Source organism: Mercenaria mercenaria, chromosome 8, assembly GCF_021730395.1.
Source record: "Mercenaria mercenaria strain notata chromosome 8, MADL_Memer_1, whole genome shotgun sequence".
NCBI classification, from domain to species: Eukaryota; Metazoa; Mollusca; class Bivalvia; order Venerida; family Veneridae; genus Mercenaria; species Mercenaria mercenaria.
The window spans coordinates 65,859,041-65,875,452 of NC_069368.1; the positions used below are offsets into that span (position 1 = coordinate 65,859,041).

Consider the following 16,412-nt stretch of genomic DNA (forward strand, 5'->3'; position numbering starts at 1 on the left):
TTTGGATTTGGAATGACATATTTTCACAAAACATGCTTATAAAAACTCTAGCTTAAGATTGCATTTCAGGCTGCTTGAATTGGGGTCAATGTTATTGTACCTAAACAAAGAAACAGCTACCGGCAAATGAATTTAGTTTTGATTGAGAAATATCTTACCAAACTTGGTTATTGCTAACGTATATCAGGACTTACCTTAAGAATGTATTTTCGGTCATTAGGATGAAAAAAATCTACTGTTTAAAATTTGTTTATACTGAACATGGTATTTATAAGATGTAGATATATGTGTTCGTCTGTGTTCTCTTTGTGGACAAAATATATTCCTAGCAGAGAATAACGCTTCCAAGAATTATAAAGATGTGCTCTGTCTTGATAATAAGATGAAAACATTTGAATTTGATGTCTTGAAAAATAAAACGAATCCCTGCGGTTATGTGTTTGAATTTTTATGTTTTGAGAAATCCCCCAGATTATGACCATAGTACACAGTACGTCTACATTGTCCGTGTCCGTTGTAAAGGTCTATTATGGGACTCCTGACTTCACGGTTGATTGATTTATAAAGATTTATCACGTCAAGTTCTTCAAGTGTAATTTAGGTATGAAGAAAAACTCCAAATTTGAATAATTTTTTATTTTATTTCAGAATATGCCAGTTATACTTCTGGATAGTTTCTTTCGCTGTTCAGTATATTTATCAATGCTAGCCTTGGATAAGTCAAGTGTTGCTATAAATCATGATTTAACTCATAGATTATGTTTTAACAGTTAGTGCTACAGAAGAAATGCCAACTATTATGTTTTATAAATGTTTGAAATGTATATATTCCCTATTCTAGTGAAGCAGTCATTCTGTTTGAAACTCGTTTTTGTCTGCCAGAGCTGAAAGCTATAAAAATATTGGTCTCATAGTCGTGGATGTTGGCAAAAGTTGATCTTTATTGGAATATGTAAGCATTTCTAACTTGCCAGAGTTATCATCAATCAATAATTTTACTATGATATGAAGCTATTTTTAGTACTGATATACTTTACATTGACATAATTAGTTTTGAAAACAGTTTGCTGAAAAGTTTACCGTAATTAAAATTTTTACCTTTACTTCAAAATGCACACTAACTTGTGTTCTAACTATTTATGAATAGATATGTTTGTTTACAGTGAATCAGTCATTGTGTTAGACTGCATTTTTTGGCTCCAAGAGCTGAAAGAATTAATACTTTTTGACAACATATAGTGGAATGTTTAGTCATGGATGTTCATCTTACTTGATATTCATTTGGATTGTGTAATTATTTTTATTTTGTGTGGATTAGTATTGACATTTTATTATTTAACTTCTGAATGCAATTTTTGAAACAATGATAATCAGAACTTTCAATGTATACTTTTTTACCTATGACATTAAAATCATGTTTTATTTCAAGTATATGCAGCTTGAGTAAAAGAAATTACATAAATGTCTGATTGTTAAAACTGATTGTCCTAGACATCCAGAATTACTTAAGAACAATCTTTATGTAAATGAGTCTACTATTTTAGCTACCAATATCTGGAAAGACAGTTAAGAACAGTGTACTAGTGTGAAAAAATATTTTATGAAGCTGAATTCATTTCACAAAAAGACATCCTGTATCATTTTGATAATGGTAACTCTTTATTTTCCAGCAGTATTTTTACTAGGATGAAGAGCAGATAAAGAAAAGCTGTGTAATCTATGTTAAACATTAAGTATTCCAAATTACGCATTAAAATGTTCCTGTTTTAAATTGACTGTATGAAGTGTATGGAGAACTATATCCTACTCGCCCGACATTGATTATAATTTTGATGCACTTTCACTTTATCTCTGATTGCTTCAGTTTTATGACAGTTGCTCATCATCATCCATATTATATGACATATATAGGAGCCATGACTCTTGCCACATTCTATAATCCCCCTTTTTTCACTTGGAATGTCAAGTTACATCACATGGTACTACATCGATAACTATGGCACCGCCTTTTAATGATTTTTATCCTCTTTTACCTAGGGATTAAGGTTATTTGGATGCATTTTCAATACATCATTTTCATTACTGCATGGATTTGTTTCAAACATGAAGTAATTCTTTCACATCACCAACAATGTCATTTGACATTGATACCATTCCTATAGCACCAATATTTCATTAATTAACCCTCCTTTTACCCTCTAAAAAATTCCTAGTCAAAGTTTTGCGTGCATGTACATACAGCTATTACTTAAAGGCATATATAATTAAAACCTACCTTTTCTTCTAGATCAGTTACCAACCTCACTCAGTCAAGTTTCATAGCTCTTACAGGTATACTGGACACAGTATGCCCCCTTTCAGACATAGAAAATTGTGGTAAAAGTTCTGCAGGCAAGTTACTATCTGTAGAACAAATGCAGAAACTTTACATGGGCTTTGGGATTATAAAACTTGTTTATTGCATCAACTCCCATAACTCTGACATGAATTTTAGTCGAATTATGTCCCCTTTTGAACATAAAACTTCTGGTTAAAGTTTCGCATGCATGTAACTATTTCAAAACAAATGCAGATTCTGGATTGAAACTCTATAGATTTTCAAACATTTAGGGTAGCATTTTCCTGCTTCTGGGACAATAAATCAAATAGTCGAGCATTGGCTGTCTTACGGACAGCTCTTGTTTAGGTTAAAATTGTGAATTTCCTGAAAGTTAAACAATTTGCTTAACATTATTACCTTGTGAGTTGTTTCCTCATAGTAACTGTCTAACTTAATTAAAGTAGTTCTTTACATGTGAAACAAATATGGTAGGGTGTGAAGTATATACTAAAAATAAAGAAGATTTAATCCTGTGAATATTGTTTGTTAGACTGAACTGAAAATGGTTTTGGTACAAAATGTTATGCTATCACTTCTTGTTTTGCAAACATGCATTACTACCCTAAGTGGAAACAAGCTAATGATACTTAATTTAAGAAATGACATATAGCAAAAGAGTGCATTAACACTATTTATGCACAATGAACAGTTATATGTTTAGCGTAATAATTTCAAGAGGGTGCAGCCTGAAAGAAATTATTTGTACGACGTATTAACGCCCAAGTGTATAAATAGTAAAAAACATGGTTTTGCTATAAATTATTTCAATTCTAATATGCCGTTTATCTAAGGCAGTAGATAAAATATAACAGTGCTCTTTCTTGGTGGCAACAATAACTTTGACGTCATCGCATATTAATGTGATGTCATTCTAGCATAAGTGTGTTTTTTTTTAATAGAATCAATCATAATAGAATATTCTTTCTGACATGTTTATAATACATTTACAGATGTATTTAATTAGCTAATATTTTAACATTTCTGTTTCAGAATGATACCAAATCGATTTCTTTGTTTTAATTGAGTTTGGCAATTGTTTGTACACGTTATGGTTATGGTTGAACCAGTTATCACCAAAGAATGGTTTATTATTGATTTTACTGCAAAATGATACAAGATCAGAGGTAAGATATTTTTAAATTACTATTTCTGGATAGTAATTGTTGATAGATGTATTTGTTAATCATTATTAGCCAAATCCCTAAAGTATATACTTTTTCTGGCTCAGGCTGTCTATATGTTTACTATGTACATGTATTTGTATCAGGTGCTACAACTTGTAAATCACAAAAAATGCTTGACTGCAGTTTGAAGTGTTTAATTACATAAACTCTTTTTTTTTTCAATATATCAGTAACATGTTTTGTTTTACATCTTAAGCAATTTGTGTACACTTTTGTACATGATTAGTTTCAAGGCAATATTTGAAAGGATTTATTATGCCTTTGATTAAAGACATATTATGGCAACACCTATGGCAGGTAGTCTTGAAAAGTCCACTAAGATGTCTGTTCTCTACCTTGAGATGTTCTTCTCTGATGATTTCATAACGTGGCCAGAATATGTATGGGCATAATGTCTGGACATAGTTTGATAACCAGATGGATTGTCCCAGTTAAAAATTGAACTGCTGTCTTGACAAGTTTAAAACCAGCCTCATACTTTCAACTTGGTCAGAATTTTCATGGGCATAAGGCCTTGACCAAGTTTGAAAACCGTCAAGATTGTCACACATGTTTTATAATCATGGTCCTTGAAGTTCCTAAAAATTCGAAAATTAGATTTCCCGCCCTCTTACTTGAGCATTTTTCATCCAATGTTCACAAAACTTTGGCACAATGATTATGTGATGTAATATCTCGGACACATTCAGTAGCCTGCTATGAACTCAGAGATACTCCATAGTTAGGGCATTTTTAAACAACAGTATAAAAGGGGTATGAAACACACAACTGATAGACCCATTTTCATCAGTTCAGAACATAAAACAAAAAGTTCAACATCGTCTGAAATAAAAAAAGGATAAAGGAAGTCTGATTTCTTAGACTGAAATTCTAGATGTCTAGGAATGATTTGTTTTTAGTTCTCCTGAGCACGAAATGCTCTAGATGAAGTCTTGTGATCGCCCTGTGTCCTTTGTTAGCTCACCTGAGCATTGCTCAGGTGAGTTTTTCTGATCGCTCGATGTCCGGCGTCCGTCGTCTGTCGTCTGTCGTCCGTCAACATTTAGCTTGTGTATGCGATAGAGGCTGTATTTTTCAACTGATCTTCATGAAATTTGGTCAGATTGAATACCTAGATGAAATCTAGGCCGAGTTTGAAAAAAAAGGTCATCTGGGTCAAAAACTAGGGCACTAGGTCAAATCAAGGAAAAATATTGTGTATGCGATAGAGGCTGTGTTTTTCAACTGATCTTCATGCATTTTTTTCATAATGATTGCCTTGATAAAATCTATGCCGAGTTGGAAAATGGTTCATCTGGAGTCAAAAACTAGGTCACTAGGTCAAATCAAGGAAAAAACTTATGTATGCGATAGAGGCTGTATTTTTCAATTGATCTTCGTGAATTTTGGTCAGAATGATAACCTTGATAAAATCTAGGTCAAGTTCGAAAATGGTCATCTGGGTTCAAAAACTAGGTCACAAGGTCAAATGAAAGTAAAACCTTGTGTATGCGATAGAGGCTGTATTTAACAACTGATCTTCATGAATTTTGGTCAGAATGGTTGCTTTGATAAAATCTAGGGCAGGTTGGAATATGGGTCTTCTGGGGTCAAAAATATGTCACTAGGTCAAATCAAAGAAAAACCTTTTGTATGTGATAGAGGCTGTATTTTTCGATTGATCTTCATGAAATTTGGTCAGAATGATTGCATTGATAAAATCTAGATCAAGTTAGATGATGGGTTGTCTAGGGTCAAAAACTAGGTCACTAGGTCAAATCAAAGAAATATATTGTGTATGTGATAGAGGTAGTATTTTTCAATTGAACTTCATGAAGTTTGGTGAGTATGATTGCCTTGATAAAATGAAGGTCAAATTTGAATATGGGTCATCTGTAGTAAAACACTAGGTCACTAGGTCAACTCAAAGTAAAACCCTATGTATGCGATAGAAGCTGTATTTTTCAATTAATCTTCATAAAATTTGGTCAGAATGATTGCCTTGATGAAATCTAAGTCAAATTTGAATATGGGTAATATTGGGTTAAAAACTAGGTCACAAGGTCATATCAAATAAAATACTTGTTTAAACGCAGGAGACCACATTTTTGGTCCAATTCTAATGAAAATTGGCCAGAATATTTGTTTCCATGAAATCCCTAGGTCAAACATGTTAACACTGTTATGGTGTGTTTCTCAGGTGGGCGACCTAGGGCCATCTTGGCCCTCTTGTCAACAATTTGACTGTTAACACATTATAGGTCATATTTTGACCTAATCTTAATGAAACTTGGTCAGAATGTTATCCTCAATCTCTTGCACAAGTTCCATATTGGGCCATCTGTGGTCAAAAACTAAATCACAAGGTCAAATTGGGTCTTCTAGGTTAAAAAACTAGGTCTCCAGGTCAAATTGAAGGAAAAGCTTGTTATTACTTGAAAGGCCACATTTATGCTAATATCTCTTTGAAACTTATTGGGTCATCTGTGGTTAAAAACTAGGTTACGAGGTCAAGGAAAAGCTTAACACTCTAAAGAGACCTAATTTTAAGTTTGAAATGAGAATTAAGCAGAATGTTTGTCTTGATGATAAATATTGGTCATGTGGGGTAAAAAATATATCACCAGTTCAAATCAAAGGTTTAGGGTTTACACTTCAGATGTCACATTTATGGCTATATCTGCATGAAACTTGGTCAGAATATTATTCTTTCTGATCTTTAGGTCAAATCAGAATCTGGATTATGTTGGTAGAAAACTAGGTCACAAAGTCAAATCTGAAGAAAAGCTAGTTAACACTCTAGAGTCCATATTTATGACTCTATCTTCACGAAAATTGGTCTGTCTGAATGTTATTATTGAAGATCATTATGTCATGTTTGATTCTAGGTCATATGGGGTCAAAATCTTTGTCACTAGGTTCAAATCAAATGAAAAGCTAGTTAACACTCTAGAGCTTTCATTTATGACCGCATCTTTGTGAAACTTGGTCAGAATATTATAACTAATTATCTATAGGTCAAGCTTGAATCTGGGTCATGTGGGGTGAAAAGCAAGGTCTCCAGGTCAGTAAGTCTCCAGGTAAAATCAATGGAAAAGCTTGTTAACTCTCTAGAGTCCATATTTATGATCATATCTTCATGGAACTTGTTCAGAATGTTTATCTCAGTGATATTTAGGTCATCTTGGTCATGTGGTGTTAAAAACTAGGTCTCCATGTCAAATCAAAGGAAAAGCTTGTTTACGCTCTAAGAGTCCATATTTATGACCCTATTATCATGAACCTTGAACAGAATGTTGATCTTGATGATCTTAAGGTCAGGTTTTAATTTAGATCAAGTGAGGTCAAAAACTAGATATCCAGGTCAAATCTAAGTAAAGCTTGTAAACTCTATAGAGTCCATATTATTGAACTTGGTCAGAACTTTTTGTCTTGATGATGTTTACACCAAATTCGAATTTGGGTTGTACTTTTCCAATTTAAAACAGCACCCTGCTTTTTGGAGCGCTAGAATAACACTCGTATAAAACTCAAGAAGAAGTCACATTAACTACTGTACCTTCATGAAACTTCGTCAAAATTTTCGTCTCTATGAAATCAATACCAGCTTTGATTCTAACATATCAGGTGTTAGAATTAGGTCAGGTGAGCGATACAGGTCCTTCAGGGCCCACTTGTTTATTAACACACACTTAAATAAAACACATTTCTGCAAGTATCACTATTGACATTGCCTTGGAGTAAATAAGTATAAAAGGAATTTTAAACACTGGTTATGAAAATAAATAAGCCTATTAAAATTTAAATACTTATAATTTATAGATATTTTTAACTGAAAATTGACTTTATCTGAACAGATGTTAATATCACTGGGTCAGTGTTAATAAATCAAAGAAAGTATATGTAAACCATTTTAAGAACTTGTCATTATGTCACCTCTTATTGAGGGAGACATACTGGTTTATGTTAATGTTATCTGTCTATCCATTCACCCATCTCTCAAACCAATCATTCATGTATCTGTCTAACAACAAAATCTTGTCCTCTCCATCATTTTACATTGTGAAGGATTTGAATAAATTAGAAGTGTCTGCTGTTATAAGGCCATAATTTTTAATTCCCCGCCACAAGTGGTGGGGGAAGGGTTATAGAAATGGTCTCCGTCCGTCTTTCCGTTGGTCTGTCCGTAACACTTTGATGTCCGGTCCATTTCTCCTAAACCCCTTGAGGGATTTTCCTAAAACTTGGTTCAAACAATCATCTCATCAAGACGATGTGCAGAACGCATGAGTCAGCTATGTTGGCTCAAAGTCAAGGTCACAAGTCAAGGTCAATATTTTAAGCCTTCAATTTCGTGTCCGCCTTGTATCTCTTAAACTAAAGGAGTTTTATAAAGCTTCGGTTAAATGATCACCTCATCGAGAGGATGTGCAGAACTCATGAGTAAGCCATGTCGGCTCACGGTCAAGGCCACAACTTAGGGTTAAAGGCTTGAGCCTTCCATTTGTGTCCGCTCTGCTTCTCCAAAACCGCTTGAAGGATTTGCAAGAAACTTGGGTCAAATGATCACCTCTTCAAGATAATGTGCACAATTTATGAGTAAACAGTGTTGGCTCTAGTTCAAGGTCACAACTCAGGGTCCAAGGTTTTAGCCTTACACTTTGTGTCAGCTGTGTATCTCCTAAACACCTTGATGGATATTTAATGAAACTTGGGTCGAATGATAACTCATCAAGTTAATGTGCAGAACTCATGAGTCAGCCATGCCTGCTTAAGGTCAAGAACACAAAGGTCTGAGCCTTCTATTTTGTTTCCACTCTGTATCTCCTAAACCCCTTTAAGGATTTTCATTATACCCCCACAAAACGAAGTTGGGGGAGTGGGTATAAAGGAGTGAGCTGTTTGGTCGGTAGGTCTTTCTGTTGGTTTTCATTTCACTGTGACCCTGAACGGTTAAACGGTTTCTGGGAGATAATTTCAGAACGCTTGGGCCTAGGATGATAAATGTTGGCACACAGGTGTATCATCATTAAATACAGGTCAAGTTTGACTTTAGGTCAAAGGTCAAGGTCACAGTGACTCGGAAAAGTTAAATGGTTTCCAGATGATAACTTGAGAACACTTGGGTCTAGGATAATATTTTGTACATAAGTGAAACATGATAAAATACAGGTCAAGTTTGACGTTGAGGTTAGTAGGACAAAGGTCAAGGTCCCAAAGACTCAAAACAGTTGAAACAGTTTCCGGAGGATAACTTGAGATCACATAGGCCTAGGATCATGAAAATTAATAGAGAGTCTGGTTATGACCAGCGGATAACCCTTAATGTCGTTGAGGTCATTAAGTCACAGGTCAAGGTCACAGTGACACTGGATATTTAAAACGGTTTTCGTACAATAACTTCAGAACTCTTTGGACTAGGATAACGAATCTTATAAAGGAGGTTGGTCATGACCAGCAGATTACCCCTTTGATTTAGAGTTCCAAAGTTCAAAGGTCAAAGTGACCCAGAACATTGAAAACTTTTCCGGACAAAAACTTTAGAACACTTAGGCCCAGGATCATGAAACTTCATAGGGATGTTGATCATGTCTAAAAGATGACCTGTCTTGATTTTGAGGACAAGGTCAAGCTAGTTCGGCTTTGACATTGGCTTGGTTCTGTGACAAGGCCATATTGTGGGGGTATAATTCGTCACTCCTATGACAACTCTAGTTAAACTTGGGTCGATGATTACCACATCAAGAACTTATGATTCATCTTTAGACCAAGGTCACAAACCAAGGTCAAAGGTTTGAGCTCTCCTAAACCCCTTCACGTATTTTCATGAAACTTGGGTCTAATGATGACCTCATCAAGGTGATGTGCAGAATTTATGAGTCAGTCATGTCTGTTCAAGGACAAGGTCGCACCGTAAGGTCAAAGGTTTACCCTTTCCCTATCCATAACAGTGGGGCCGGATTTAGCTGTCTTTCAGACTGCCTTGTTATTCATGTTAGGTCATGGTTTCAGACACAAGGTCTTTCATCAACCCGCCCGAGGATCGAACTTCGACCCCGTGATCCGTAGACCAACGCTCTACCTACTGAGCTAAGCGGGCGGGCTCGATTTCAAAGAAACTTGGCACAAAAGTTCAACACACCAAGACCATGTGCAGAGCGCATGTTTTGGATGACTGTCTTCAAGGTCAAGGTCACACTAAGGGGTTAAATGTCATATATGACTTTGTGTACATTACTTTGTATTGCGGTGCTCTTGATTTTATTTGGCAAATCCCTTTTTAGCTCACCTGAGCCAAATGGCTTAGGTCGTCCCTCCGTCTGCACTTTCCTTTAAACAACTTCTCCCAAACAATCAAGCCAATTTTGATGAAACTTCACAGGAATGATCCGTGGATGGTCTTCTTTAAAAAATATTCAATGACTTGAATTCCATACAGAACTCTGGTTGCCATGACTTCTAAAATGGTCTTTTCAAAAACCACAAGGCCTAGGGCTTTGATATTTAGTATGTAGCATCATCTTGTGGGCCTCTACAATTTGTTTTTTTCAAATTATCCCCCAAGGATATAATATGGGGGTCTTTGTTTTTATAAATATACATAGAGAAAAACTTTGAAAATCTTGTCTACCCCCAACCCCTCCCCCCACCCAACCCCCACAGTTGAAAAAGGTCCCACCCAGGGGGTCCCATAGGAAACTTTAAAAATATTCTTGCCTGTAACTACAATGCCTACGCTTATGATATTTGGGGTATTTTTCATTGCCTAGTGGTCTATTACCAAAATTGTTCAAATTATGCCCCTGGTCTGAATTTCAAAATGTCGCACTTTTCACACACAGTTTTAATATGTTGTCTAAACTGTTACATAAATGGGCACGGAGCAGTCTTTTCTATCTAAACTACTTAAAGAATAGTGCAGCTATTCTACTCACATCACATCTTGGTTAGATTTCATGAAATATAGCTATCATTTAAAGGCAAACAGCTTGAAACTTTAACCAATAACCAACCTCAGAGGATCAAGTTCCTATCTCAGAAACTGATGCAGGTATTGAATTGAAATCTCAGTTGTGTCTTCGAGGTTATAAAACTAGGTGATAGCATCAAGGCCCATAACTTTGACATGACTTGGCCCCTTTTGGACTTACAATCTTGGTAAAAGTTTTGGGTGTAAGTTACTACCTACAAAACTGGATTGAAAGATATGTATGTCTCAACATAGATATGAATATCTCACTCATACATGGGTGAGACATATTGTTTTTATCATTGCTGTCCATCTGTCCGTCCGTCTATCTGTCCATCCATGAGCATTAAGTTTTTTTCCGCTTTGTGCTACACGATATATATAGAAGTGCACGATTTAGAAGTAAATACTAACCGGTTACTTTTCAAAAACGGTCTTTTCATATGGAAACTGTAACTATATAGCTGTAAGTTAAGTGTTGTATATTAACGTATTTTCAAGGATCTTTCGCATCATCGATGGTGATAACTGGTTTCAAGGTATTGGCGTGTACTGACAATATTTATAGATAACCGTTTTAAAGAATTACTTCATTTCTTCAGGTATGTCAAAGTCAATCAGTTGTTGCCTATGCCAAAAGAGGTGTAAACCTAACAGCAGGAGGCGATTTATTGAAGAAAAATTAAAACCATACGCCAGTAAATGTCTCACAAGACCCATTGGAGACGGAGTATATTTGTGGCGCCTGTTTTAGTCTTTATGCTAAAATGAAGACAGGGCAACCTATTCAAAGAACAGGGAATAAGCATGTGGAAAATCCTATGAACAGCCCGAAAAAGCATTTTATTGAAATTACCGGTTTCAGCCCGTTCACACAAGACCTGCATAGTCTGTAAGTAGAATGCTACTTCAAAAAATAAAGTCATTAAAATTCCATCTTCAGCTATTGCTCAAGCTTTAGTGGAAAAAATCATGTTTGTAGACTTAAAAAACAGGTGCTGTGCCTCACATATCGAAAATACCATTTCACAAATGAATCCCTAAAAGAAAATGAATTGGCTGATCGACTTTCAAGGACTGACATTCTACATCTTCTAAAAAATGTACGGACATTTATGTTGCAGTCAAAATTCCTCAACTTTGATTGCACATATAACATGTTAGATGATGCCTTCCACACATTGACTGGAATTTCAAAAGGCCAATTTGAAGATTTAGTAAAATCTGTTGATAAACTTCGTGATACAGAAGTTCGTACTCAAGAAATTGCATCGGTATAAGTTGAGAACAGGCTTGTCAAACAAGCTTCTATCAGTTCTCTTCGGATTTACATCTGCTCAAATACAAAGGTCTATTACATCTGCAAGTTTAGATCTAATGGAGTCCTTTTTCCAGAAAACATTGGTTTTGAGCATATCTCACATTCCCAATTTTGTGAAAATCATATTACACCTATTGTAAAGGAACTTTTCAAAAATACAGATGATCAAGCAGTACTTGTTATGGACGGAACTTATGTTTATATTCAAAAAAGCTCAAATTATGAGTTTTAAAAGTTGGTGCAAGGGTAGTAGGGTGTTGCGCACATGTTGCGAGTGTCATTTGGTACCTGGGCTATTTTCAATTCAGAAGTTTAGAAATTCCCGGTAGAAATTATTCTCTTCTTGATGCTGGTAATATGCCTGAAGATGAGTCTGAATAAGATATATCAAGCGAAGAAGAAACAGGATCGAAGAAAAAGGACTGAAGAACAAGAAATTCTTATCGCCTAGCTAACTGGAGAAATTATATATTTACACGCATCTAATCTAGGATATTTCTAAAAAACGTAAGATGGAGTTCTAAAGACTACTTCAAACAGGTCATTACTTCTTCTGTCTTGAGAAGAATTAGCTTTTTACATTGTACTTTTAGGTCTGATTAATACAATATGGTTATTACAACAGTAACTCGATCTGGGATGCTGTATTCGACTCGAGTGGATTTTGCCAGATCGGATCTCACGAGGCGCGCATTCGCCGAATGTGATCCGTTCTTGCAAAATCCACGAGAGCCGGCCGAATACAAAATCCCAGATCGAGCTACTGTTGTAATGACCCTTTTATTATATACCTCCATCTTTTTGTTTTTTTATTTGTAATCGAACGAAATCTTAAATGTTTGTTGATGTCGAAATGAAATGAGTGACGTTTTTGTGTGCGCTATTTACATAACTGTGTCAGCTCATGCATATTATTAAAAGTAGTCCGGCAACATGCAATACGGAAGGTACAGGACTGGATTTTGGAAGGTATCATACGGGATTTTTATAAGACTGTTCGTATTTCCTTGCAGTGTGCAAGCTGTATTTTTGACAGAATTTATATAGGTATATGATTAAAATATCCATCTTTAAGCATAATGCTTATTGTGCATTATTTTCGTTGTTACTGCTTTTCATCAAAATATCTTTGTAATATTGTATAAATATTGTGTAAATTAACTGTTTCCTTTGTATTTGCTATGAACTATAAATATTTTAGCAGTTCACCTATTGTTATACGTTAGGTAAGAGACAATTCAACTGACTTGCCAAATGTCAGATGGTTCTACTACTGCAGTTTTAAAATGTGTATTGAAGATCACGTGCTAGGCTCGTCTAACAACATTGAAGCTGGATAGTCACAGTATCATCTAATATTTGTCAATGATACTTGCAGTCATTTCTGTGTGTGACTGCAATACATATTAGTGTGAAAATGTTGAAGTTTTCAGGTTTTTATGTGTGTCTACTACAGTTGCTTTTTGAGATGTCATACGGAGGTAACGTATTCTCTGTAGCCAGAACGAGTTTGATAAGCCACTCCTACAGGGACATTGATTATAAATATCATACTATTTGTGAACATAGTCATTGTCATATATACTAGTATTACATGCGAAACGCTAAATTTAATGTGAAGTAGCTTATGCATTTCATAAACAAATGCATGTAACTACCAGTCTGAATTGAAAACAATAATATGTTCAATCTTGTCTACAGTTTACTCAAAACAAAACAGTTATGTAACAAAGGACAAAGTTATGTAACAGAGGACAAGCATTCATCCCTTCGTATGTATAAGTATTTCCTTGACTAAGCACTTAGTAGTTAGAACTTGGCATATATATTGTTTCACAGCTCTCAATTAACTATTGGCATTTATCATTTGTGATTCGCCGTTTCGCAGTCAATATTTGTACATTAAGCATTTGGCAACAGCATTTTGCACTGTTTTAAAATTAAGCATTTGGCAATTAGAATGGATTTCCATAGATAATAGTCTGACACTGTAAATGTCAAATTATAAATGCAAAGACACTAGTTGCTTATTGCTAAGCTCTTACAATAATAAACACCTTAATGGTTCTATGATAAATTAATACTCTCAATAAAGGATACTATTGAATAATGATAAATGCTACTTTTATATTGCAAAATGCAAAACAATAAATGTCATAATGCTTAAAACCAAATATTTGCTAAAATAAATACCTGAAAAAATAATAGTCATTTAACTCCATAAAAAGCAAGTCCGTGAATATTTTTAATAAATAACTTTTGTCTCAAGTCTCCGTGACTTAGAAAATATTGGTGATTTTATTGGTGATTTATATTAATCTTACCCTGCTAAATTTCTATAATGCATTTGCCCATCTTTCAACTTGGACATAACCATTAACTGCTGAAAGTGGTGCATACCAGAAACATATTATATAAATGACGAACAGTGCAGATCATGGTCAGACTGCATGGATGTGCAGGCTGATCATGATCTACACTGATCGAAAAAGGCAGAATCAATCGCATCAGGCAAGGTTAATCTTGAAAAAATATGCCTTTTCAAATAGTTTAAAGATACATACATTAGTTAAAGATGTATAGATCAGGTAGTAGAAAAGAAAAATATATTGACGATTACCATTTAAGGTGGCTCCATATCTTAGACCAAAATAGGTCAAATATTAACGTACATTAAAGAACTTTGATGTAAATGTAGACTGAAGACTATATTTTTCAAAAATGCATATGTATTTTGCACAATTCCTGTCTAATGTGTTATGTGTAGCGGCACCTAGCGGTACCTACTTTTATCACGGAAAAGTTCGTTTTTCCGCCATTATTTAGTAGAAAATGATCCGAATTCATTTTTTTCCTGCCTGTTTACAGTTTTTCATATTGCAAGTGGCTAAATACTCAAGAACAAATTTTCTAGCTATATCTAAGCAATTATTGAAGGAAACCGCGCGTTCAGAGAGGCAAAATATGTACTAAAAACTGGACCTGAATTCGCGTATTTCGTCTTATATCATTTGTTTGGCGCGATGAAAGTTTTTTTTTATTTTCTGGCATTACATTTTTTAAGGTATGTTGATTAAATAAATGAAATAGAAAAGGTATGTGTTCACGCTTGATATTTCGCAAAATAACTTTGAAAATTGCCATACGCAAATAAAAATACGGGCATCGAAACGCAACGTCATGACGAGATGAAGTTATTGGGTTCCGTTTCGACATTGTATTTAATATAAAATTCAGCATATTCCTCATATTATGCGTATTTTACTTTGTTTTATATTTCTGCATCTTCTTTTCTCTGCAATCTTTCAAACACGACCATTGACGTCGATTTTTTTATGATTTCAGGTCCGCTAGACTGTTTTCGTAAATCGCTCTATTCATTCAACAAGTATCGATTTGCTTGTTACTCATCATATTTTCATTTAAAATGTCTTTAAAAATATGTATTATTTGTAGAGATCATTTTAACGTGAAAGTTAATATTTACGTTACAGTGATGTAAGAGCGACTAATACGACGTTAAGTTTTGAATAAAATGTTTGTTTAAATCCTGTCTCATGTAAACCCAAACGATAGAATTTGACCAAAAACAAACATATTGTTGAAAAGTTCATTTTCTGTCGATTGCAAAAATAATAAAATATAATTATAGGGTCACCGAATTCATTTTCGCCTAAAATCAACCTACGCTACCCCTAGCCCCAAATCAAAAGATAACGCAACTGAATATTTTCCCGCATCTCCAATTTTTAAGGTAAACTCCACATTTTTATTTTTCTTAGTATAATTAAATCAAAACAGCCTTTAAAATTCTGCTACCTTTGGCGAAAATATGTCATTGTAGAACTTATATTCATTATATGAGAATGCACTCCATTACCTTTGCACTAAACTACATTACTATTCCCCACCCCAGATAAAAGATATTTGTAATTCAATGTTTCTTATGTATCGTGATCAAGACAAACTCATTTTAACATATTTTAAGTAGAATTTAATCAAAAGAGTCATTTACAACTGTGCAATGATTTCATTCACCGTTAAGACTGAAATGATTTATCTCGCAAGTTAATGGTAATACATGAAAACTCATGAATTGATGCACATTACATTGTAAACATAACAAAAATAAATAAGAAAAAGACAGAATATAATGAAAATCCTGTATTTGAATTATCTCAACCTTTTAATTTTAACAAGTGCCTGTATTTATAAATAAAAATGGTTACATAAAGAACTTGTATTTTATGCACCTAATAGCATTGAGGCAAACAAATATAGGCCTACATATATGCCATAAATATTTTATTAGTTAATATAGGTATTCTTAAGGATCCGAACGACAATTAATCTTAATAACACTGGGGTATACAAAACCTAGACAACCTGGGCACAGTACGGAAGAAGTAAAAAGGAGGTGAACATGAGAAATATTCATTTTACCAGAACACATAACTCGGAAAAAAAATATTGATGTGTTTGAAGAATAGTCGGACACCCCGATTTTGAATATAGTGCGTCTTCTGTGAATAACCCTGGGGGAACAGAGTATATTTGTTGTATGGAGGCAGTTGGTCT

The 16,412-nt window shown here is 34.5% G+C and overlaps 1 long non-coding RNA gene across 1 annotated transcript; it reads left to right on the top strand.

The window, feature by feature from the left end:
- Positions 1 to 1,092: 1,092 nt before the first annotated feature.
- On the top strand, positions 1,093 to 16,063 carry LOC128559077 (uncharacterized). Its single transcript, XR_008372129.1, has 3 exons — positions 1,093 to 1,290; positions 3,371 to 3,504; positions 11,116 to 16,063. It is a non-coding gene; the product is annotated as an uncharacterized LOC128559077 (long non-coding RNA).
- Positions 16,064 to 16,412: the final 349 nt, after the last annotated feature.